The 27,561-nt window shown below is 38.4% G+C and overlaps 1 protein-coding gene across 2 annotated transcripts in view; it reads right to left on the bottom strand.

Annotated features, from left to right (window-relative positions):
* Positions 1 to 27,561, bottom strand: part of MID1 (midline 1) — a 237,430-nt gene that overhangs the window by 150,663 nt on the left and 59,206 nt on the right. The window contains exon 1 of one of the 2 annotated variants that reach the window (XM_085052283.1): positions 20,053 to 20,209. The exons of the other annotated variant lie outside the window; for it this stretch is intronic. The gene's annotated coding sequence lies outside the window, so the exon portion shown is untranslated. Of the gene's footprint in view, positions 1 to 20,052; positions 20,210 to 27,561 lie in introns of those variants that run through there. 2 annotated transcript variants of the gene reach the window in all.

Genomic DNA, 27,561 nt, shown 5'->3' with positions numbered 1-27,561 from the left:
AACATAGCCCCAATTTTTACTGAGGTAAATATGACTAGGTTTACATCCATATGCAACTGATAACCTGATTGTGGTCAAGGAAAACAAAAGGAATCCTTCAAACTTGGCTAATAACTTAGTTGGATATATTTGAACACCTGTTACTACAGTAGTGTTGGTAATCAGTTCAGTTTGAAGTAAGATTCAGCAAGAGCAAATGTGCTTGCAACTTCCAGATCTGCTTTCACAGCTTGTACCCAAAGAGATTCCTGGGAAATGAATTAATATTTGGCAGTCTGAGGCAGCAAATTTTATAGCAGGACTGAGCAACAGGGTAAGAATTCATGGAAGATAATATATTGAGCAGATCTAAGCATTAAATAGGCACTTTCCTTATGTATTTTGAAGTGCAGAATGTTGCATATTTTAGAACGAAAAATGGACATAACATGTTGTTCTTGCAAGGTGTTACCATGTTAACAACTAGAGAACCTTCTGTTAAAACTATTAATATGTGGCTTATCACTTCATAAAAGCTTGAAATCACAACACAACAACAATAAGCACATGTGGTGCACATGAAGTCAATCTGCAAACACAATAATAAGCATTCAGCAAGAGGCGTTTCTGTACTGTAGTCAGCAGAGGTAAAATTCTCATGCTTGTTCTACAATCACCACCTTTGTTACCTACAAAATAAACCCATCCATACTCACTCTGTATTTGGGGGCCTTTCTGAAGTGCAAGAAAGGCTTTTGTTGCCTCCTTGTTCCTCAGCACACACCAAACTTGTGTGTGGAAGTTTGAAGGTGATGGTGAAGCTATCTGCCAGAAGGCTTAGCAATGTTAAGGAAATCTGTTCCCAAGCTTACAGCTGACCCTCTGTTTACCAAGACAGAGATGATCTATCATGAGGATTGTGTCACTGGTTTCAGTGTTTGGGTACTTTTCACCTGGTTTTAATGGCTGTGAAGGAAGCACACCATTGCTGCATTGCAGGAGTTGCTATGTTACACTTTATACCCCAGCACTGCTATCACCATGAAGTCTCTGTGTTGTAGTTCCTCTGCACTTACAGTCTTAAAAGGCCACAACTTTGCATACTTGAAATTTGTGATACATTTTCTTCCCAGCATATACCCACCCCCTTGGGACACAAGAGTTTTTGTTAAGGACCAGCTTTCTGCTTGTGAAAATAAAGTGAATTTGTTGAACCCTGACCATTAATGCAGAGTGCATTCCACACCAGCCTTTAGTAACAGAATATCCTGACAGTCAGCATAAGGGGGATAAAAACACCAGCAAGTAAACCTTGGGATAATTCAAACTATTCACTTGAAATGTATGGATATCAATCCATCTTGCCCATTTTCATGTTCCTTCTCTCTTTCCTGTACTTTTTTTTCCCCTTCAAAAGAGGTATACAGCAAGCGCAAACATTGAATTTTTGTATCAGACAAACAACCAAGTTTTGAATGTCACGTCCACACATGTGAGAAATGTGTTCAATATCAGGGCACCTGTCATATATAATGACTCCATGGAAACAATATTATTCTGTTAATTATTGCATCCTCCAAGATCCGTGCTAAAACCAGGTCTCCTCATAATGAAATGAACTTTTATCCCTATCTGCACTCACAGATTTCTGCTGCTCATTTCTTCCTAGATATAGAAATAGTAAATATTATGAAATTTTGGCATACATCCCCATATTTCCACATTTGTGAACAATTTCATATAATTTGTGGGTGTGAACAGGTTGAATCCTTAGAGATGTGCTCAGAAAACATGCAAACCTAAAAGTATATATCCAAGTCTGAGCTCCTCTTGGAGACTTGATCTTACCAAAAAACCCACAAAAACCAAGAAAACCAACCCAAACAAAAGCAATGCAACCTAAACTTCAGATGAAAGTTCCTCTCCAAGCTCATCCATTCACAGTATTTCCTTTTAGGAATTCCTCTGTCTTAATTCAGTTAATTCTTCCTCTTACTCACACTTCCTTTATTTTAGGGGTAGTGAATGAAACTGCATTTGACACAATAATTCAGCAGAACCTAGCTGACATCTTATCCTGTCACCCCTATCTGTGTCCAAGAGCAGTGGTGCTGATAAATGATTAGCTGATATTGTTCTTCTTTTCAGTCTCATGAAAAAGACCTCTCAAAGGAGAACCAATTTTATTTAGCTGAGGTTTTACTATTTCTCTATATCCCATCAGCCCTGGCATTAATATGATATTGTGGTGATTTAACCTAGGAGTGTGGGAATTGCTGAGGGATGTGCTTATTTTTTTAACAAAAGTTCAGGCATGCTATTATTAGCAATCTCTGGTATGTCATCAATGTCAAAGGCCAAATACTTTCTTGAAATGTTTAGGAATCAAGTGTATTCTGAATCTGAGGAGTCTGTTCTCACTCTGCCATTCACATGCACACACAGCAGTGTGCTGCAGAAAGACTCCATCCTGCCAGGATGCTCCTGAGCAGTCCCAGTGCCTCTGTTTTGAAAGTGTTCAGGTTCTCAGCAGGACAAATACTGACTTCAGGAAGCAGACTAACCTCGCCAGCCAGTAGTTCACAACACTGGACCTGGGAGCCTGAATTTAACCTATTTTAGAGACCACTTTACACCACATAAAGCTCCTTGCCTACATAAGTGTATCTGACAATTTGGCACCTCAATAATCCTCAGCCAGCTGCCTTAGCATTCACCAAGAACACACAACTAAGAAACACAGAAGGTATTGACATAAAATTCTTCAAGCAGTTGTGCTATCAGGTAGATAAAGAAGAGAGTGTTCCTGAGCAATCCCAAAATCTGTCTCTGAGAGCAGCATGGATCTACAAAATCACTCTGAGAGATGGCTTTTAACAGCTCTGTGCTTCCTCACAGGCTTCTGGATTAAACTTTCCCTGTCACGTTTAATGAACAGAGAGAGGGTGACCAATGTGGAAATCAAATCTGAGAGAAGTAGCCATTCTTTCATGTAAAACTGGAAAGGGATTTCTCAACCACAAACTTTCTTGTCTTTGTCATCAGGGTCATTTATAGAAAATATGAATCATGGTTGCAAAACACTTCATAGAAATTAAAAGATAAAACAGTGAAAAAATCAAGCCCAAGCCTTTTCTTTCCCAAGGAAAGGGTTAAATAATACAATTATTTCATTAGAAGCAGTGGCCATCTGTTATGCTTTATAAAAACACTGGCAAACAATGTTAAAAACATCCATTACATGCAATAGAGAAAAGAAAAATATGTTTATTTAGCAAATGTTAATGTTTCTGAAAGATGTTTGATTAGAGTCTGGAATTTATCATCATTTGCTAGAGCTCAGCCTAGAAGCCTAGCATCATCAACACATATTGTCAACAGGCATTAGCAAACAGTTTCATCTCCATGTGAAAAAACAGTGATTAAGCTCTCCTAACCACATTACTAGGTGTATCATCCTCCACAAAACATAATATATGCTTTTTTCCATCCCCTTCCAAGAAATATTTTATAGCATCTCCTCAATCTCTTAGTAATTAAAAAAAAAATATCTTTAGAAACAGAGAGATGCCTTTCTAGCACAAACAAGAGCCTTTAAACTTTCACAGGAAAATTTTATGCAAGAAGGAAGAGTAAGGTGATTTTTCATCAGAAGAAAATTGAAATGATTCACTAATAAAAAAAGGTAATGTTAAGAAGCATTGAGTTCAAGTGCAAAACTGAAAGTAATCTATTGTTGCTATTTTGACTATTTGCTTCTCAACAAATATATAAATACTTAAAAAACCCAAAAACCCAGGATAGTGGAGCTTTCTTGCTGCTGCTGTGGCTGCCAGATGTCATCATGGATATTCTAACGGGAGAAGAGAGAATGATGCTAAATTGTAAACTAAAGTCTTCAATCTGAAGGAAATACACTTCTTTCTTCAGCATCCCCCCCATCATCATAAGAGCAGCTACATTTCAGTACTGTTTTCTTTACACTGTCCCTCAGTGTAGCCTGAATGATTTTCTTCTTGTATTGGTGCTGTTTTGCTACAACATTACTTAAAGAAAGCAATACCTTTGTGCTGGTAAAATGAGGGGGACAGGGGAAGAGTAGACACACCTTTGTTAAAATGTGTGAATATATATACACACAAAGCTCCATTTGAATCAAAGAGTAGATGTCCACTGGCTGGATAGCAGGTGTATATATAATGGGGAAAACTTTCCCACATGTGTTTCATTCTATACTCACGCTAGCAAAACAATAAAATTTTATTTTCATATGGTAGATAAAGAGGGCTGAAGCCAAGTTCTTCCACTTAATTTGAAATGGTGAGATTCAAAAATTTTCAGGACAAAGTTCTCCCAGTAGCAATCTACCTGTTCATGGGCTGATTTATGAAAGGCCAGAGAGGCAGGTGGCACATCCAGAGGGTTATCACACCATGCCTTGAGGCAACTTTGTCCTACACAGGTCCTGACTGTGACAGATCCTTGCTGAGGAAAGATCCTTATGAGGTCAGGAACTGCAGAGCTCCACAAACATGGTGGAGAAGACCATGCAAGTTTTATTTTCACTCTCTTCGAAACACATTGCTGCTTTCTGATGGCTTCTGAATTTCTCCTAACTCATTGCACATTTGTGACTTACACCTACCTGCCTTGAAACACATTAAAATGGCCATAAGGTTTTATTTCCTCCAAGATTTAGCAATAATTAAACATAGCAGGCTTAAATATGTGAACCCATTTCAAGGGAACGAGAATACACTGGAGGCCGTGGGGAGGGGTATGTACTTTGTGAATGCAAAGAGCACATGGAAATGCTTTTATCCCATTAGCACAGGCACAGAGGCTGCTCCAACACAGCTGCAGCTGTTGGAGATGAGTGTGCAGGATGAGATGAGCTCATGGTTGGGTCCAAATGGGACAAGGGTCCTGCTCTCTATTAAAGTAAGATCACTGAGGAAGAACAAGCTGTTCACTGTATTGTCCCTCCACCTCTGTTCTTGAATTTTCTAGGAGTGTAATGCCAAGCAGCCACTCATAACCAATTTCAGCCCCATCTGTGCCCATGAGTCATTAACTTTTGCACAGTACCTCACATCTTGTTACCATTTTACATGCCACAACCACCGAATTAACTCCATGCAATGCCAGAGTGAGCAGCGATAACAATATAGGAATCTGGAACAAAAATGACAATCCCCAACACAAAGCAGAGGAGCAGTACTGTCTCCTGTCACTGGGACTATATATATTCTTGGTCATCTGTCTCAGAGAACGTTCAAAGACCACTTTAACTGAGATGTTACTCTATGGGATAATGAGGCGTTGCCATTTCTTACAGTTCTGCCACAAGGCTTAGGCTATTTGATCTTTTCTGTGAAGCCTCAGCTCCAGATACCAAGTCATTATGTGAGAACTGAAGATTTATTTTCTTTTTTAAAAGGGATTTAGCCTTTAGACTGTTGCAGAGAGAGAGCTGACAGTCTGACCTGAATATAACCCCTACGATTTGAAAGCCAGAGGCTAGAAAAAAGGAATGTAGAATTGCTGTTAACATGTTATGATTTTTAAGCTAAAATATTATGATTGTGAAAGAGTTGGAGTCTGGCAGGAGGTTAATGCTTTTTGAAAGCTAGTTCTCTACAGGTAAGAAAAGAACTCATTTTGTGCTCATGCCAGCCTAGGCAAAAAGCTCCAGGAAGTGAAAATATCTTGTGATAGCCAGAAGAGCTGCTGCAAGCTCCCTTCCTCTGCAGAGCAGATGCAGAGGAGGCTGTGCAAAGCATACTAACTTTCAGGTTAAATACCTGTTGCTTTAAACAGCCTGCTGACTCCATGGCATTCATCAGCTTTAGCTCAGGCTTTGCAATCTCTTTAAGTGGAAGGGACTACAGAAATCTTTGTTTCTGAAGACAACCCACAGACTATCCCATTTCCCACACCTGTTTGCTGTTTGGAAGGGCAGATATCAAAAAGACACTAACCACACTGATCACATACATTGCCTTTTGGAAAAAAGCAGTTCATTGCAGTCAGTGTTATCAGCATTTTAAGACACTCATTACCTGCCCTGCTGACTTGCCCTGTAGCCCATCACTGACAAACACTTCTGTGTAACTGTACACGTGCACACAGTTCTGGGGTTACATTTTTCCCTTTTTATGCCAGTATTACACAGAGCACATGAACCATGACAGGCAGCTGTAGGCACATAAGGGAAGCAGCCAGGTGGTGGGGGCAGGAGGGCAACTTTGCTGCCTGGTTTGATAGGAGGTGATGGGTGTCAGTGGGTTCACCACAGGAGCAGAGAAGGGCAGCTACACCCAGGGAAACCTTCTCCTTCCCAGCTGGCTCCCACAGCTCAGCCTTTCATGCCACTTCACCCAGCAGCTGGAGCAGACAAGACATCCCTTTTCCCAGACATCTTGCCTTGACCTCCTTTTCAGCTTCTCTTTTTCTCCCATTGCTTTTCCTTGGAGCAGCACTCTGACCCCACTCCACTTTGTCCTTCATGAGATGGCTTTTGCCTGTGACTATTGGCATGATCTGAAAAGTAAGGTAATTGTTCCCTTGAGCTAAAACACTATAGTTTAGGAAACTCTGGGCTTCTTATCATACTTCTTCATTTTATTTTTATTTCAGATCCCACTGCAAAACCAAAGTGCAAAATTACAGATTAACAGGGAGTCTTGGATGACTTAATGATGCAAAATGGGCCCCAGTCACTACATGGTTGAAAACCTGGGTCCTGCAGCAGCAGTATTGATAGCCTTTACCCCCACCTATAAAAGGGTAGCAAGCAGGAAAGATATGTTAACAGAGTTATATAAATATGTATAAGAATAAATAGAGAAAGTAAGCAGTTCAACTAAGCAATTAGAGCTGTTAAAAATCAGATATGAGAATTGTAAATGTAGTATGTGCATGTCTGCATGGATGCTTGTAGGTATGTAATCTCATTATTATGATAATTACTTAAGAATACCTCCCATAATCCTGTGTACTGTAAGGCAGAGCATAAACAGCAAGAAAACCCTTGATTGCATCCAAGATATTCCACCCAGACTACAAAAGTAGCAATTTCCTGGCACTGCCCCAAATTAAATTCTACCACTTCAAATGCAATAGCAGACAGATACACATGTTGCTGCTTATTTTTATAGTGAAAATACTCAGTATATAATTCCAGAAGCATTTTATTAAATGTTTTAACAAATTAAACAATTAAGCAAATATAATCATATAAATCCAAACTTGATGTCAGTAATATGAGGAGGGACTTGAAAACAAGGAGAATTATGCACTCTGCAAGAAAGCTTACTCACAAAGTGATTTAGAGGGGAAATTAGAGTCACATGTGACTATCATATTGCATCAGAAACAGCTAATGAGACCCACAAATTCTAAAAATTGTTCTGTTGGTGAAGTCAGGAATTTCAGGCTAAATACACGTCCTAGGTTAAAAAATAGAGGTATTTAGTATTCTATTACCACCAGCTGTGGGGCATTAGCTGTTATCTCCTGCTATTACTCACCCCTGATAAGAGTCAATGGGCCATCAAGGACCCACAACACAACTCATGGAATTATCTCATCCTATTGTGAGATGTTCCACCCAGGAGGGAGGAGCCAAGGATTCCCACCTGGATATAACCTGGCCGTGGAGCTGCCTGAGCTAGCCCTGTCTACTGGGTTCCCAGAGGACAAGAGCTACCAGTGGACCTTCAGGTAGAGACCAGACCTTCCACAGGATCACTGCTTCAACCTAACTGCTTCACTTGGACTGCTGCCACCACCCTGACTAATAGGGTGTCAGGTTGTGTCTGACTCTGTCAGTGTTTTTTCTTGTATTATTGCATTTATTGTTAATTTTCCTATTTAATTTATAATCCTGACTTGCTATCTCCCACTGGTTTGTTTTCAAAATAACACAATTACATTGTCTCTAGGCAATGACTGACCCTTTTGCTTTAGAAATTTAACTTTATTTTGGCTTAAGAAGCTTATCAACCCTTGCATCCTCTCAGCTACCCCAAATCTTACCATGAGCTTTACAGATGACTCTGCTCACTCGGCATTTCTCCTGGGATTGGGTTCTTATGGCAGGTGGAGCTCGATGCACATCTCTTGCTGTTCAAGTTGCTGGGGACTCGAACTGGCAGCACAGTGAAGGTTTACCCAGACAGAAAGCTACATAGGAGGAGTCCAGTATACTGGAAACACTCACAGACAGTGCCATGCTCAAGCTAAATGTGATAATATTGGCTCTGAATTCTAGCTCACCACAGGATTTGTCAGTGCAAGTGATGCATACATCCCTGAGTTGTGAGTGAGCAGAGCCAACTCAATGCCTCTGCTCAGGTAGCGCAGGGTGCCCTAAAGAAGGTACCAAAAAACTGCCCACCTTGCTGAGGTGCTTAGAAGTGTTTTTTCTCCAAATGGCTGCTTGTATCCTGCTGCATAGCTCTGTGTGTGATGTCAACACAACTAGACTAAAGGGTTTCGCACTGTAAGGCTAAAACTGAAAAGGCATTTTGTTTTTCGAAACTAACACCCAGGTTGTGCTGACTGCTCAGAAGATGAGGCCTAAGGGAAAAGAAGATGTCAATAGTTTTAAGATCATGGGTTACAAAAAAAATCAAAACTTTGTTGTCATCTTTTATGGATCCAAGAGACAGGGAGGAAGAGGAAGCAGAAAAAAATAACATCAGTTCTCCTGGCCACTATTGCTTTTTTTAGTAAATCAAGCTCTGCTTTTTGAAATACTGTGTGATCTCCTGCTAAGCACCTAATACCTTCCCAGCCTTCCTTCGTGCTCCCTGTGCTAGCAGTACCTCATTTATTTCCTTGTAAGGTGCTTTGAGCCGTAACAACTATGAAAGGGGCTATACAAAACAGAATTCTATTCTCTCATATCCTAGTTAACTTTCAAAACCAAAACACTGCACTTGGATGCACACATGCAGCTTTGACTGCAGCTATTGGGAGCTTTCTTCCTATATCTGCAGGGATAACAGACCTTTATGCTTTCAAACTGCTCAGATACTGGGGGTGAGGAGGAGGGGGGTGGGGTCCTTTCACCTTGGAGTAATCTTTTAAAAAATGCCTGCATCATGCTGCATCCATTTGAAACCCCTAAATGTTCATATCTGCAGCAGTCCTGTGGGTCACCTGCCATGGAAAAAAGATTTCCCTGGACAAAAAGGTCTTAAAATATTTTATTACAGAAATATACTTTTCAGGCCTTAAAACAGATTAAATATATGAGAATTCCTAGAAGTCTATATTGTTCCCCTCAGGGATGCCAGACTTTATTTACAAAGCTTATATATTGCTATAGTAAGGAGTTTTCCTGGATGAAAAGTGCTCAGGGCATTATGATGGATAGGTGGATGGCAGTGAATGGAAAAAAAAAAAAAGCACATAGAAGCTCCACCTGGCTGAATGGCATTAAGATTCCCCACGGGAGTCATATTAGGATGCAAGGTTTTTCTCTACTGTTTGCTCTAACAATGACAGACATACATACATACATAAATGAAATCACCCACAGCACTCAATAATTTATTTGCTTCACCCTGGCCATGAATGTGCTAGAATAATAAACCACCATATGGGTGATAGTACAGTCACTGCTAGTGATTCCACATTATTGTAGCTTTGCAATAAGATAGTTTAATCTTTGTTTCCTCTGAAAGACCAAAAGCAATGCACACATAGCCATGGTTTAGAATAATATTTTCTGTTGTTTGCTTTTCCCAGTATTAAAAAGGGTCGATGGATGCCTTTTCCTAACAGCTACACTCTCAAAAGCAGAAGTAAATCTAGCAGAACAAGGATTCCTAATTCTAAGGATGCTAATGGCAAACCCTCACATGTGTGTAAATAATTAATTGGTTTCTTGTTAACAAGTCCAGGTTTCTCATTCTTTGTTTGCGACCCCAAGGGTTGTTTTATTCTATGAGAAATAGAAACATTTAGGATTGTATCTTCCTAGCCCATGACTAATTTATAGGCTCTTGTGGCATCAGGTGCAAAGATTCAAGATTCAATTTGTCACCCCAGGCAATTCCTGCTTTAAAAGATGGTGCAGGTATTCTGCAGAAATAAATGAAGGAAAACATTAATGATGTAAAACCAACAGTAGTATCCCCTATGGATGTTATATCTTTCAAATTCATAGAGACACATCAAGATATTGAATGTCTTTTGTACTGGTCTGGAAAGACCATAAAGCCCTCTAATGATCTCCTAAAAAAAAAAAAAAAAAAAAAAGAAAATAGAGAGAGAATTAACACCACATTTTTCACACTGAACAGTATCAGCTACAGCCAGCTGGGGGTTTTTTTGCCTCCTTTTTCCCAGCATTTTGTTTATTGTTGGTTGGTTTTTGGTTGATTGGCTGTTTTTTTGTTTGTTTGGGTTGGGTTTTTTTGTTTTTGTTTATTTGTTGTCATTGTTTTGTTGGTGATGGTGTTTTGTTTTGCTTCTTGGGGTTTTTTTGTTTTTTTCTTTTTAACTTTTTCAATTTCACCTAGCATTTCCAAGCCTGCAGCTCTATAAGAAGATGACAATATAGAAATGGCATAACAGAAAGAGTCAGATATCAAACAACATTTTTTTTCATTTTCTCCTTTTCCAGCTAGATCACCAGTCGCATAAATAGTTACTTTCTATGTATATTCAGCTCAAAGGCTCCTTTTTTAATGACTACAACTATACTCAAACAACCGTGTCTTCTTTTTAACAAGTCCCCACCTGCCTCCCCAATACGTCTCCCTGGAACTGATTCTGGGAAAACCTCTTCTCATGGGAAAGAGAGAATATGTGAAAGATGTCCTGACCTCTGATCATGAACACTAGACACCTACTTGGCTCAGAAATTCTAGAATCAGATCAAAACACTGAACCTCTGCCTTTGTTTTCCTTTCTGTAAAATGGGAGCATTTCGTACAGATTTCCTTATGCTGAAAAACACTGGGCAAATGCAAGTTAGTTATAGTGTAACTACTTGAATACTTGCAGGAGGATGACTGATTGTAGGGATACATCAACATGATGAATTTTTTCTATGAGACATAATATTTTTATCTCTTTTGCTCTTTGAAATACATTGTAAGTATTTAAATGAAAACCATACTACTGTGGAAAACAGTTGTTCACTCTTAGGACTTGTGAACTAAGTATCTTGAGAAAATGCTGCCCACACCTCTTTACCACATTTTAGCATTTTGCTTTGCTTCTTGATTGCATTCACTTGAATCTGGTATTTAATCTAAGAACTCGAGAAACCCTTAGATAATAATGTTCTAGGACTGTTGAAAATAGGTGCTATAACTTTCCAGAGAAAAACAGGTTACACATTATTATACACTTTTTACTGTTAACTGTTAATTTCAAAGAGCAATTAAATATTTTAGATGTTTCTCCTCTTTAAAAACTTTTGCAGTCTATGTGTGTAGGGATGGTATTTTATGTTCTTTAAATGTCAAGATAATTCTGCAGACTTTAACATTATAATGGCACCAACTTAAAGTCATTATAGGAGAGATCTATCTCACTACATTTTAACATCGAAATTAGGGGTTAAATCTAAGTACGTGAGCTTCTGCTATAATGCAGAAAGACACAAACCTCCAGAAGGCACGTAGGAAAAAACTTATCCTTTAGAATTAACAGTGAAACAGTCTGTCATTTTGATTCATTGAGGTTAGCAAAGATAAATCCCCATTTTTAATTAGCTATCTGGGATGGATATCAGAAGGGAAAATAACAAGGAATAATGTAAAACATATTAGTAATATGAATCTAACAAAAGATGAAACAGAGACCAAGCACAGTTTCCTCCACTGATGTTCAAGAGGAGGTAAGCCTGAAGTTATAACCATCTGTTAGAAAAGTTTCCTTCTGGATTTAGGGGGAACAGTTTCCAGTGCTGTTGTCCATAGCTAAAAAAATAGTCAAACTCCAGATACAAAAACCGTCTCAAGAATCAGTGTTTAAAAGTCTCATATGATGCCTTCTCTTGTGTTTTTTAGCCATTAAAAACTGAGATTTCTAGCTTTAGTCATGTTACTTGTCCAAACAGCCATTTTCAGTTACCACATGACATCCATAGACTGCAGAAATCTCAGTGGGAGCTCTATCAGTATGTGTTTAGGCTTAAAAAAAATTGCATGCATTTCTTTGTACTTAGGTCAAGAAATGTTGGTAGCATCCACATTAATGCAATATGGCAACTGCAGATAGCTGTTGAATTTTTTGAATGCCTGGCTCCATGAAGATTCAAATTGCTCTTTTTTAGCCTAAGATATTTCAAGTACTATATGTCAAAGCAAGTTCTATCACTCCACATTTCAGGGCATGAAATTTTTATTTTATGATGGTAAACATTAGGGCTTCAATAACCTTATATATTTACTTTTCCCAAAAGGATTCAATAGAAATTCTCACCATTCATCTGAAACTTACAGTATATTTAGAAATGCAATAAAAATGTTTTTATAATTATGTACAGAGTACTTCTTCTGTTTAGTGAGCTGAGTTGAAGGGAGCAAAATGATTTCTACTACAAACATGAGCATGAAGTGAACATTTAATACCAAGAAAATAAACCTCTAAATAAGACTCCAGACTGTCACTAAAACCTACAGGAGTGGATTTCACATAAGGCAGTCTTTGAGAGAATATAAGAAATAACAAGTTATTGGCAAGCAAACAGACCAAGGAAGCTTCCTGGGTCTTTTCCACTAATAAACTCTCAATTTTGGCAAGAGATATCTGTAATTTGTAAGTGGTTTTGATCTCAGGGAAACTTTCCTGCATTTCTGCAATGAGGGAAGACACTCCATATGGGAGGCTGTGGTATCAGTCCCTTTGGGTGGAAGGGCAGGATAGAATCCGACACTCATTCAGTGACTGGTACTGGTTTCAAAGATAGCTCTTATCTCTTCTTCTCAGAAACCAAGCAGAAAATCACAATGTTGTGCCTGAAGACAGTAGAAAATATAAGGCCATAAATTGCTCCCTGTTTTGCTCAGATGCCAATTCCACACCACACAACAGATGTTTTTCTCTCTGTCACCACCAGCAGCTCTTACACCAGCTATCATGAAAGCAAGTACAGAAATTACACAGTGTGCATGTTATTTGCTCTTTCAGTCTGCATACTTGTGATAGCAGGAACATACAATAAGGGAGATAATTTTGTGGTTTCGTCAATAAAACAACTTCTTCCCACTAAAATCAAACATTTCATAACAAATTTTGCCTTATAAAACTAAAAGTAAATATACACCTAACATTTCCATCTACATATTATTGTGTATATTTTGCAGCAGTGAAAGATGTACAGCAAGGAATCAAATGCGGAAAAATTCTAAACCTTTCCTAGTCTCACTGGGAGTTAATTCTCAGACAGGCTAGCTTTTGAAAACAATATTTGATAGTATTCAAGGAATTTTAAAACATATCTGTGTGGAGAAAGTTGATTTTCACTTGTAAAATAAATTAGCTTCAGACTTGTGAGCCTTTAAACAAAATATCAGGAGAGACATTGTTAGCAGAGATGAAGTCCTGCCCAGCAGGTTACTCAACTACAAAGGCATACTTAAATTGTGCTTATCCCAATTCCATGTGGGCTCCTGTGGAGAGATTCCTGGGGCTGTATACATGTGGAACTAATCAATCAGATAAAAACATCCACAGTTCTTGAAAAACATATTCTGTGCTCTATGTGATTTTGGCACTAATGTGTTATTTAATATCATACCTGATCCAGGTTACAAATTGGCTGGGATCTGCCCTCTAATGAAGATGCTTTGCTACCTCAGGTGTCCTGCATGTGGCCAAACAATTTTTAACTAACTTTCCTCATTAGAGCAATTATTAAGGTCTTAGCTTTAACAATGTTATGGAAAACAGCTATTGAGGAACCTGTATTTACTCGGCAAAAAATCTCAGGGGCTGGAAGACAGGCAGCAATGCCTCATGATGTGCTTCTGGCTAATTAAGATGTTGGCTGAGCCTGTGTTAATCAAGGTCCATCAAACTATGCTTCATTAACATGTAAATTGGTAAACCCTTCCACAATTGCCCTACCACCTGAACTCTAGCTATGGGCCCCAAGACAGACAATAACTGGACTTAATATGTTTTTGAGTTGGGGAAATCATTTTTTTGACAACAAAGGAATTGTGAGGTAGAGTGCAAATGTATATTGTTTCAAAATAGACATGGATATATTAGACAAATACTATAGATACGCATAAACAATGTGAAGGTTTAAAGATATGCCAGCAAAAGGACTTAATGGGAGTGATACATAACAAAAGGAATACATTTCTTTTCTCAGATTAATTTCTCAGAGGTGATGGTCCCATTGAGTTGATGGAGAGACATGGGTACATCCAGAAGTCAGTTCCAAGCATTTAAGAGAGAAGTTATGCCAAATTAGATTAATAGAATATAATGATAGATATATTGAAAAAAATTATTGGTTCAATCTCTTTTAGTCTGAACACCTTATCAGAATTTAAAATAACCTTAGAAAAGTGTTATATTCAGATGACCTAAGCTATCATGAGCATGCCTGATGTTTTCTATCAACTAGTCTTAGATGTTACCAGCTCAGCATCTTACCAAGGCCACATGAATCAGTCCAAGGAGACTCCCCTTGTCTAGGGATTTATACAGATTTTAAATAATTGAGATAAGGTCTATATAGGTCTGAATTGTTTACAAAGCCAATGAGTGTCCTAATAAAAGCATTCTAATAAGTGCCTTCAGATGATAGTCAACTTCCTCCTTCCTTCCTGCTTTTCTTTTTCCTCCTCCTACCATAATGAGCAGGAACACTTTAACGTTAGTCCATAAATAACTCTTTTGCTTCAACAGTAGTGGCATAATATCTATAAATATGTGAAAAAATCAACAGTTATTCAAACTGTGGGTAGCTGCCTATAGACAGGCTAACTATGAAAGTTGGTGCTGTAGCCAGTGATGATCCAGTGATGGTCTAGATCTCATTCCCCATGAACAGTGGAATGAGAAGAGCTGCTGAGGTGGCCTCCTTGTGGAGGGGTCTACACATGGGAGCCTCATTTCAGAGGCCCTGGCAGAGCTACTTCTCTGGAAAGGCAGTGTGTCCTGTGTCAACTCTCAGTCCCATGTGGATGTCTGAGGTACCTAAGTGCATCTCTAATGGCTCTAGAGCCTGGCATGTGAGCAACAGAATGGTACTTCTAGTGTCATTTGAGCTGAATCATGTGTAGACCTCTGTGCACAGATGCCAAAGTTTTTGAATCTTAATCTGGAACTGAATGCCTCCTAGGTAGTATTGCACGTGCTCCCAGCCTTCACTCTTACCATTCTCTCAACATCTACTGACATTTCAAAACACTTTCTAGGCAATTTACTGACTTAGACAGTAAAAGGTGTGGAGTACAGAAATAGTCTTATAAAATGGAGTAGCATCCAGCACAAAGTCTGGTATTTGGAAGAGGTGCAGAGGCAGTCAAATTTCATTGTTCCTTCATTTGCCTCCTGAGAATGCTCTGAAAGCCCTTGAAGTCCTGAAGTCTCAGCTTACACCAGTTCTACACTGGATTTGCACTGGGTAGGAAGGACCAACATAGGAAAAGAATTCCTGCATTTTTATAATGGAGATGAATTTTGACTGACTAGTCGACCCTTAGCTTCCTTTATATAGCACTGAACTTTGATACTCCTTTTCATGGAAGTAAAAATAATCCATTTCTCTATTCTGTCTGTATGCAATCCAGAAAACTTCAAAAGTTCTTATAAATCTCCATGGATGTCAGCTAATAATGTACTGGGCTTGGACAGACTCAAGCAGTGTTGGAAGCTAAAAGTTCTTTCCCCTTAGGAAATCACTGGTGGTCTTTCCCAAAGTGTCAGCCAAAAGACCATTAACATTTCAGTCAGTTTTAATTGGATAAGACCACACATCTCTGTAATTTCACTCTGCATCAGCTGTGAGAGACAGCATCCTGCCCAGTCTGCCACACCATGTGGGCTGAATTTTAACTTTTAATGGACCACAAGTCAATCTCTTAAAACCTGGAAGTTTATAATGGAAAATGAATACTACTTTTCTAGAAAAGCTCAGATTTTAAAGATGAAGATTACTTACATCCAACAAGGAGGTACAACATGCTTGTAAACTTTATAACTTTTCAAAGATGAAGGGATATGGGCTTACATTATTGAAGGACACCCCAGTAAGAGTGGGATGTTTGTGAACTCTTCAAACCTTAGCCATATTTTGTTACAGCCTCCCACAGATCATGCATTCAAACCATCCTGCAGATGACCTCCTACTCTGCAGTTCAATTTCTGCCTGTTTGCAATGGATTTAAAACCAAGAAAATCCCAAGCTATGGAATACACTGTGATTCTAAGGTGCTGTAGGATGTGCATAACAGAAAAATGCCCCAGCAATCATGTAGATTTCCATCACAAAGTTTTGAAAGTTACAAAGACATATCTAGAAACTATAGGTATCATTTAAATATATATGCATGACAAAAATACTCAGCCTGTTTTTTACTTCATGAGTAAAAAACTACCACATTGGTATCTAACTACTTTCATAGCAATAATTTAGGAATGATAAATGATGATTTTTGAAGCAGCATTCAAAATCTCCTATTTTGTCAGGCAGTCAAGTGGGAGCTGTGCTTGTTAATTCCTATCCTTTCCCACCAGACTGGACTTCCTGCTGCTTACTGTTGGCAGCTTCCTGTGATAGCCCAGGTGTGTTTTCTTCCTTTTAAGAGTAAGACAAGTAGAATTCTTTTAGAGTATGCTTAGCCTGACCCACAGTGACATTCACTTCAGGTATTAATTCCTAGGAAGATGGGCAGCCTTGAGCTCTAAGTGTAAGCTTTTTGAATCCTCTGTGTAATAACAAATGTAGAAAGTGTTTAGTTAACATAGAAAATGTTTGATGTTAGCATGAGTCTTTTCAGGTCTGTTGGAACAACAGATCTTACAGTAATGCAAGCAAGAGTACAAATAAAATAATACTAACAAAGCCAGCTGGGAAAAAAATCTGCAGTGTGCCAAGTGCATTTTAATAAATTGTTGTTAATGTTTATACATGCATATATTAGTATGTATATAGCATAGAAAACACAGCTTTTATTCTCGTTGGGTTTTCTTTGGGTTTTTTCTGCTCTACATGGTGTTTATGTGACATTTGGACCAAGAAATGTGAAAAAACTTACAAAAAAGTCACCAAACTCTAGCACAGCACCAGTATGGCAGCTCCACGTTTACCATGTCTTTTATAGGATTGTTTATGTGTTTTGAGAAGCAATATTACTGTTTTGATCTGCCTAAACCTTTCAGTTGTGACAAACAGTTGATAGCTAATGACTGCTGGAATGTGCTTAGATTGCTCTAATTTTGTAAGTAAATGAATGTTATGTTTGATTATATGTGTTTCCCTCCACCTTTGGAATTGTGTTCTGCTTTCACTTAATAAAAGACATTTATAGCAAAGATTTACTTCTTTATGCACAAGTGTGATGTTGGTGGTGATCAAGGGCCTTTTCCCAACTATAATGGCCATATAAAAGTAGATGTATCTCTACTGTTTTTTAAAAATTGATAGGATAGCCAATTGATAGCCAAAAATTGATAGGATACTGATTTTTAAAAATTGATAGGATAGCCAATTCTCCATTTTAGACAGGTAATTTCAGTGCCCTCTGGCACACTAGTTTTAATATAGTTCCTTCACGGTCTACATGAAGAGTTGTAATATCAGTTGTGAGTTCTGTTAAGTTATATGCCTATTTTTCCTCCAAAATACAATTTTGAGATTTAGAATTCATGAAAACTAGGAAAGATGTAGCAGCAAATACATCTCTTTTATCTCTCTAAACTAAAGGGTGCTGTTGAGCAGTTTAGAAACACTGAACCAAAGTAATTTCTTTATTAGAGAACTGAGGAGCCTTAACTGTTATCAATAACCAGAGAACACATCCTGCTCCTTGTTTGCTTCCAGTGAAACAAAGGAGGTGAAATAAACATTGCACTCTGGAGGTAATATTACCTTTGTCTACAGACAAGCAGGAGAAGCCTAACCAGAAATATCAGTTTATTGTCATTTGTTAGGACTGACACTTATCACTAAGAGTAGGGGCAAGTACATAATAAAGTTGGTTAGTTAAAGTTGGTTGATAAAGACCAACCTAAATAAACTCTTGTTTTTAAGGTGAGAAGAATCTCACACTTGTGGTGGTATTTCAACAGTCATGGTCATATCTAGTGGTGTAACACAAGGAGATTAAGTTTCCCTTTTTCTAAAGCTGTTAATAAGCTGAAGAGGGGGAACATTTTTATTATAATTCTTAAAATACTGCTGTCACATTCTTCTATTTATACCACATTCCTATATTAAATCACTGAATTTTTCTATCCTTGGGCCCCTCTAGCACATCTCATTAGTGGTTGTTTTTATGGAGATTTTTGTTTTTAAGCCAAAAGAGAACCATAGTAACTGTGCATTTCCCAAACCATTTCATTCATGAATGGGAAATGAGTCTCCAAGTCTTTACTCACATGAGTAACCACATTGATATCCTTGGGCCTTCCATTATTAACAGCTAGAGCTATGTGAGTATAAATCTGCAGGATTTGGATGTGGCACTTCATTACTTCATGGGAGTGAAATCTGTAGCTGAAATCAATAGCTAAGCATGTGAGGCATATAAAAGATACATATTCTTTCGTGGAGGTCTGATTGCAATGCATCTCTCAATTTTGTTTCGGCATCAACAAATAAGCATATCATTGTAAAGAGACATACAGACTGTAGGCAGTAATTACAAAGACACATTTTAGATAGACATTCTAGCCTCAATAGAGGAGTTGGGAATAGTCCATCAGAAAGAACAGAATAATTGTGAAAAAGGTCAACACTTCTTGAAAAACTAACATAATAAGTCACAGACCAAGTTTTTGGTTCTCTGTTAATCAGTAGTGTAACTGTTGTCAATCATTCCCTCTTACCTTGTTTGTGATTTTTGAATGGCCACAAAAGAAACTTTTGTTGGTAATTATGGTCTTTACAATTCGTCTGAGTCACAGGCAGGATTTTCAGAGCCTGCCTGTGGAATGGGCATAGTATACCCCAAGCTGCGCTCACGTATGTCTGACCAATTCAAGCTAAATTTTCCCACGAGAATATGAAAGGAAAAAAAAGATTCTGACCAACACAAGTCACTATTCCAGAAATAACAAAAAGAACAGGATAGCCAGGATCTTCTGGTTTAACATTCCTTTTTTTTTTTTTCCCCCCTAAAGAGGATAAATATGATAACTTTTCCTTTGGATGGGTGTACTTAGACAGGATATGCACCTGTGCATCTTGAATCTTCTGAAAGAGCATTTATATTCTCTGCCCAACCACATGCTTCCCATCCCACTGATATGAGCATTCTGCTAAAAATTACTGCCCAGAATTAATGCTTCTTCATTTGTTTTTTAATTCCTGAATTCCCCTAGGATTTTTCTTTCCCTCAAATATTTTCACCTTCCACAGATACATTTTTGTTTTGTTTTCTTTGGCTATCAGTTTAAGTGACCTACCTTTGCCCTGCTGAAAACATGAAAGGATTTGTGAAGGAAAGTTCTCACATAAAACCCAGTTTTGGAGTTGATTCAGCAAAGTAACAAATCAGATAACATCAAAGCAAGAACATCTGAAACTAAGATTTAGGCAGAACAGCTTTTTCAACAAATTGCAGCCTCTATAAATTTACCCATTTCTAAACAGCCAAGTCTGTTTATTCCCTTGTTTTCCTAGCTTTGCCGAAAGAAAAGCTGAAACAACTTTGGAAAAATAACAGCAAAGTTGTTCAGCGGAAACCAACCGCTGTACTGTAAACAGTGCCTCTCCCCAAACTGCAGCTGCACAAAGCAGAGACAATGCAGGGACTCTCAGCATCATTAACCAACTTCCCTTCCTCACCAAACAGTGCCTTCGATAAAGCAATTACAATAGCATCGTGGAACAGTAGAACAAGGAAAAAAAAATAACCTTACCAGCTTCTCCTACAGTACACAGCTGAAAGGAAAACAAAACCCCCAGCTGCCGTATCGCATGCAATTGGTCTCCCAGAATGAATTGACTGAAAGAACTATGAAAGGCTAAAGTCTTTCGGCCCCTCTGTTCAGCCTCTCTTCAGCTCCCACTCTCCGAGCTTCCTCACAAAGCCATTCTCCTACTCCCTAATCCTCGCCCAGGAAAAGCAGCGCGCACCAAATGACTTCAGCAGGAGCGATCCTGCGGGGGGTGGGTGGGGGAAGAGAAGGGATGCTGCTGCCACTCAGCCCCGCCGGCAGCATCCTCGGGGAGGCGATCCGCCAGCCTGCCGAGCTCCTGGGCAGGGCATCCCGCGCACAGCAGGACAAGGCACGGAAAAGTGCACATCTCCGGCCAGCACCCTCTCAGCCACTCATTTCCGAAACCAGCACACCGCTGGGTGCTTGCAAGAGTCCCCCACATGCATCTCAGTTAGCCTGCACTGGGCTAGTTAGGCTTTTTTTCTTCTTTTAAAATTAGCCATGTGACTTCCTAAAGCCCTCGTTGGGCCTAAGATTTTTCTTTTTAACAAAGAACATGTGAGTAGACCGTAAATATTTCAAACAGCCAAACAACAACAAAGATGTTCCCCCAGAAAATCAATAACAAAAAGTATAAGAAAAAAGACCCCAACGGACACAAAATCAATAACATAATGAGTCACCATATTAAAAAACCAGTGGTGCCTCCCTGACGTGCTTTTGATAGCTAAAATCAGAACAAGAAATTAAATTTTTCATAATGAGAAAAGGTTTCGATCTTCATTTGCAGTTTATGTACAGAGAGACAACATTTTTTAATATAATTTGTCTGCATATGTATCTCAATATAATAGATATTGAGATAACATCCCCTGCATATCCTCTGCTTTTCAAAAAACATTAAATTTTCGTTAAAGAAATTCTGTTGTTTTTACTAGTTTTTAACACAAGTTTTACTTCTCCACAAGATGCAAAAAACCTCAGAAACAGGCAGCTGCCACAAAGTAAATCAAAGACCTAGAAAAGCAGATGGCATAATTTCACATCTTAAATGTTGGCTGTGAGCCTTCCAGTAATAATTTATAAGGAGACTTCCTCCTGCTTGTTCCTCTGCTTGGCAGCATGCTGTTTGAGCCTTTCAAACAAAATAAATAGACTTCAAACCACCAGCTTCACACACACTAACACTTACCAATGCTATTTCAACCTGACACAAGCTGACTTTGTTCCTCTGTGACCCTGGACAGAAAACCAAGGTGACAGTTTGATGGATGCGATCTCTTTTCACAATGTGGGTTGTGACTTCACAGCCCTCTCTCCCCATTATTGCTTTGCTGAAGGAGGAGACAGGAGAACCAGAGAATCTTCCACCATACAGAGACATTTTAACTGTGAAAATGAACCAAATGTGTGCAATAAATGCCTGGAACACATTTTCCTACCTCAGAAATGGGAAGCTGGGGGAATCCCTTTCCACTTTTCTTTGGGTTCGGGTCTAAAGGCGTAAGGAAAAGGCTTCAGGAAGAGGAATTAATCCAAAGTGTTTAATTCAGACATATTTTAAGTTTAAGGAAATGGCAACATCACCAGAGAACAAAGGAAAGAAGGAAGGAAAGAAAGAATTTTTTTTGTTTCATTTACGACAAAAGAACACTTGGAGTGGGACTTTTGTGAATCATCTCTTAACTGTGCTAATTCAATTACTGAACCATGAATCTTGAACAATTCCTTACTGGACGAAGGTCTCACTGCAGTAATCTGAGGCAAACAACTGCAATGGGATGTTTTTTATTTATTATCTAAAAGACACTGTCAAATATCAGAGCATTCTTATATCTTAAAATTGGTGTCTGCAAATTCAGTATTTGAAAACCGGTTTTCTGCTAAAATGAATTCAGAAATCTTTTTACAAGATTAACACATATAACATAAAAATCCTGCCAGATTTCACAGAACTCTTCATGAAGAAATCGCCTTTCCATGAAAAAGGTTGAAAAAGGAAGATGGTGAATGAACTCTGAAATGTAAGGCTGCACCTCCACAGGCTTGAGCTCATGAACAGACACCCTAATGCCTCTAATTTCCTTAGAGAGGAGCACAGTTTGCTAATATATTTTGGTATTTATTTCTGATTGTTCATTGAATCAGATGGGTTCATCATAAATACTGGGGGATGTCAAATCTCTGATTTTATTGGTGAATACTGGAGCCAAACAGCCTGGCTCAAGGAAGCTGAAAGATAATCAAACAGAAAATAGAGATGGATTGATATCCAAAAAGCCAAAGTCTGACAGATTTATAAAGAGGAATATCAGCAATTATCTTGTTTCAACAATTCAATTCAAATTTTCAATTTTTTTCCCCTTAAGAATCACCTTAGAATTACACCCTTGGTTTAGGTGACCCCATTCTGGGACTTTGTGGGGACCCTAGCACAGTGAAAGTCATGTGGTGTGAATTTCACCCTTTGAAAAGAAGTTTTAGGAGATGTGCTTGTGAACCACTTACATCCCAATTACAGCTTCTAAACTGCCACCATTGCTTCTTTGTTTCTCCCTAACAATCTGAGAGCATTCCCACTATAAAGGAAGCACCTTAAATGTTTTAGAAAGAACAAGGCCTCTTCACAGACCACTTGATATAAATAAATTACCTTTAAATTAAAAAGCGTGTACCATCCAGCAGGTGGTTAACTATGATATGCACAAATGAGATGAGCTCTACTGATCAAAAGGGAGAATGAAGAATGAAAATTGTAGACACCTTTGTACTTGGAAGTTTGCATATAGGAACAAACATTGCAAGAGGACAAAACCAACAGGCACTAAAAATTTGGAAGAGCTCATTTTTCTCATTCTTATAGCAGAGTGAAACTTTCAGGCTCATGATAAACATCTGAAGGAAGTTTGAGCTTTGGGAAATGTCAGCAGGTTTGCACACTCTGCTCCATAAGTTTTTCTCTGCTTGCTCACCACTATGTCCTCTTATCTGTATGATCTGTCCAAAGCACCTTTTTTTGCACAGCATTTACTCCTTTCCATGTTTCTTGGATTAACAAAAAGCATAAGGCTCAGAGATAAGGCTTTCATTTGGATAACAGCCCTACATGTTTAATAGCAATCATAAGAGCAGTTCAAAGAATCTTTTCTACAAGCAGAGTGGTGCAGGCAATTGCACTGGAAAAGATTCCAGCAACACTAAAGATTAGTAAATTCTTTGAGACTCACTGGTGTGACTGATTAGGGCGATCCACTGCAGTTCTTTGATTTTTTTTTTTTTTTTTTTAAATTTTGAACTCCCAGTAATTCTTAAAGGCAGTGTAGAAAATGGCATACTAGAAAGACTCGGGTTGGAAGAGACCTTAAAGATCTTCTAGATGATCTGGAGGTGGCATATCTTTATAAACATAAGGAAATGCACGTTTGAAGGTTACACTGTCTCACTTTTAAGCATTTGATGGAGAAACATGAGTTCCGTAGTCAGTAGATGCTCTAGAGAGTACACTTTTTATTTGGCTCCCTTAACACGGTCAATTAATTTTAAAAGTTTATTATTCCATGGCAAGGTTTTTTAATGATCTATGCTCAGCTAGTCAATAACATATGTATGTTGGATTTCAGGGATTATATACTTGATCAGATTTTTCTTCTGAGAAAGCAGTGGGATGGCAACTCTGCAAACTGGAAGAGGAGTGACCTGGCAGGAAGGAAGGAAGGAGGGAAGGACAGACTAGCTGTGAGAGGAGAACACAGTGAAAAAAACATAGTTGGGTAAGAGGGAGAAAAATTAAAAACTCAGGTGATTAGAGTCACCTGAGCAAGAATGTTACTGAAGTCAATGTTTCACTTTGTCAAGGGTTATCTAATAGCATTTCCCTGGGGTTTGATCTCCATGGGCTCAGTCTAAACCCACTCTCTTTGCTTTTGGTTCAGAGTTGGATGAAAGCAAGGATTCAGCAGTGCAGCTGGGTTTACATTAGGAGTGTATGTGTGAAACTGAGGAAGTCTAGCTTGGCACTTCAAAGTACATCAGCCGATGCTGGTGCATCAGCCTGTGAACTTCAGTAAATATGTCAGTCTTCCTGAAGTTGGATGGAAGAGCAAAATTAAAACTGCAAAGAAAAAGAACAGCATGTGGCTTTCACAACACTAAATCTTGTGTCCTCCTTCAGCAATAAGATACAAGGAGCAAAACAGATGTTGCTCTCTAAATTGGTCAAGAAAACACATTCTGAGTGCCTTTTCAGAGGCTTTGGCATAAATGGCATGTTGGTCAAAGATAAGCCAACACAATCATTTTGGGCAGTGGGCACACCTCTTGTGCAGCCAGGAAATACTCCTAAAATCCAGCCCATCTTTAGCAGCCTCCTGCACCAGCCTAGGGATGAGGGGGCAGCCTGGGGTTTGGAGATATTGGTAGTATGGACATTCCCTGATACTTTTTGAAGATCAGATGTTGTCATCACAACCGTGCTACAGACAGATTGTCATGAGCAGGCACACAGACAGAGGCACTGAGAAGGCTGCATGGCCTTTAAACCCCGACCATCAAGACTTTTGTAACACTTTTAGTATTTGAAGACAAACATCTGCTAAAAAATTCTTAGGTCTGGAGTCTCAGACTGTTAAGTCTTTTGGAGGAGACACATGTATTTTCCCTGTAGTTCAGAGGTTTGCAGCACAGCTGGAATTCCAACTTTTGAATATTACTACAGTGAAAACATATACACAATGATTTACATAGTGGTATTCATGCCCATTTTTCCAAAACAAAGAGAAATTAATGGAGTTAACTAGGGTATATTTGGGAACGGGGAGGAGAAGTAAGGAATAAAGTGGGGTAGTGACATATGGTATGAATAGCTTATGGGAAACTGCCCTGCAAACTGCAGCAAACACAAACATCATCAATGCCTTACAGTTAATCAGACTCCATGCAAGACATCTACTTATACCAACAAGAATTTGTAGTACTGAGCTGGAACATAAGCGCTGTTGCAGATTTACTCCCTCATTAAAGATTCCTCCCAGGAATTATCATCATATTCATATGACAAGAAAAAATAACATATCATTTTATCTGGACATTATCCAGTAATGTATGCAAGTAAAGTAGTAGAATATTAGGTGTGAGAAATGCCTGAGTTAATACCATGCACTGCTCTTGCTGTGAGAAAATGTGGGCTGTTTTTTTTTATTATTTATTTCAGCAAAATAATGTGAGATAAACCTGTTACTATCCAGGACAGATTTCAGTGCATATATTGAGTGGCAGAGGATAATAAACAATACTATGGCCTAGAACTGAGACAAGAAGAGAAACTTGAAAAGGCAGCTTTGCAAGGCTGGAGAACCCACTTTTCTGTTTGAGTCCACTGTGAGCTCACATTCCAGGTACTGCAAGTGCTGCATTTCTATGACATCTCAGCAGCAATCACCATCCCTCTTTCAGAGACCACTTTTCTGTGCCTCAGCTCAGACCTATATGATGAGGAAGAGAATGGCAAACCTGATGGGCAAACATAAGGGGTCATCACAAAGAGGAGCCTCTAGCTGAATCACAACCACAAGTAATCTGGGAAATTATTTTTGACCACATACAAACTGAAAAGGTACCTTCCTTTACATCTCATTTGCACAGATCCAAGCAGTTAAATTGCCTAAAATTTCATTCAAGTTGGGTTTTAAGCTGTCATAACATTTTATGTTATTCTTTTGCTCAGGCTTCTCTAACCATTCTGTTTTTCTTTTCTAATGATGTATTTCCCTTCTGTATTTATTCTGTGTTTTTTAATTTGACCGATTCATTTCTCTTTCTCTTATAGCAGCTTACTGGTCAATTCAACATACTCAAAGAAGTTAGAAATTTTAATATACTCAGACACGGGTTTCCTTCCACTTAAAGGAACTCCACTAAAGCACAAGTTTTATTATGAACTGCATAAACATTTTGCTAAGGTCAAACCTAGCTTGACTTAATGGACAACAACCATAATACTGACTGTCCAATATTTACTGTCTGTAATGAAGAGAAAGATGCTGTGGAAAAGGCCAGGGTACAACCTCTGCAGCACCAGGTAAATGACATTCTTTCCTGCACCAACTGGACAATGAAGTGATGCTGGTAGATACTTATGCAACCCAGCTATTTTCAAAAAAAGACTGAATCCCTCTTATGTGCAGGTATGATCTTGAACTCTTAAAATATATTTGGAGCTGCTTTGATAGTTTGTGCATGGCTGTTTGTTGAACTGGCAGGCTTGACTCCCACGTAGATGAACCTGCCTGTGAAAGTGAAGTGGATCATCCTCGGAGGGAAAAAAGAAGCATATACAGCTCCAAATGCAAATGCTAGAAAGGTACCTGCCAGGGGCCATGGCTGCAGCTCCCCGAGATTACTTTGGAAGAGGAGAGGCTCCCTCCTATGGCTAAACCGAGTAAAACTGTGAGCACCACCGGGAGCACGGATGCTTCAGAGGCGAGAAAAAAAAGAAAAAAAAAAAAGAAAAAAAGAAGAGAAGAGAAGAGAAGAGAAGAGAAGAGAAGAGAAGAGAAGAGAAGAGAAGAGAAGAGAAGAGAAGAGAAGAGAAGAGAAGAGAAGAGAAAAAGGAAAAGGAAAAGGAAAAGGAAAAGGAAAAGGAAAAGGAAAAGGAAAGAAAAGAAAACTATAAAAAACCTTGCTATTGCATATGCGAGGCACATGGAAACTGAAATCCAGAAATACATATTTTTCAGACACACACACAAAAAAAATTGATATAATTTTAGATATTATAATAATAATTACATTATTATTACAAAGATATAATAATAATTACATTAATCTTAGTTTTTTAGCTAAACACCTCACACCTCTCTACAGAAATTATTTTTAAAACACATTTTGTTATGCTTTCTTAATATTTTAATAGCTAAAATAGCATGGCAGTCAGAAAAGGGCCACCTTTTTGGAATAAATATGAGAATAATAATGAAGATACATTGTACAAAATAACCAATGTGTTTAACATTGTATCAAATCCATTAGGCATGTAAAGTTTACCAAATGAAGCATAACATCAGAAACAAATTGTGTATATGATTGTATCCCTACTTATAATATGTTCTTAGTTTTTATATTTCATTTTCTTACACTGGGAAGCCAAGATTTTGAAACTACAAACTTTGAATTACTGGACTGAATGGTTCAGAAATAGAGTTTTACTTATCTAAAAGAAATAGCATCTGTATTCTGAGTCCAATAATGCCACTTGCCTAAAGAACATAAGCATGCCAAGAAGCGGGGAAAAATGTTTAAGACAATATTCAGTTATTAATTTTTTTCTTGAAACACATTGTGGTTTTTAAATTTCCTTTATTACAATTACAGCAAGTAAACTCTTTCACCATCTCTCTCTGGGCAGCTCAGCTTACGTTCAAGCCTACCAGACCCAAAATGAGTTGTCAAGGGTTCTTGGTTTCCATTGTTTTTATGGCAACAGTATTTGTT

Source organism: Lichenostomus cassidix, chromosome 1, assembly GCF_008360975.1.
Source record: "Lichenostomus cassidix isolate B80296 chromosome 1, HeHo_3.0, whole genome shotgun sequence".
NCBI classification, from domain to species: Eukaryota; Metazoa; Chordata; class Aves; order Passeriformes; family Meliphagidae; genus Lichenostomus; species Lichenostomus cassidix.
The sequence above is the reverse complement of the archived record's forward strand: the minus strand, read 5'-3'. Positions and strand labels throughout refer to the sequence as shown.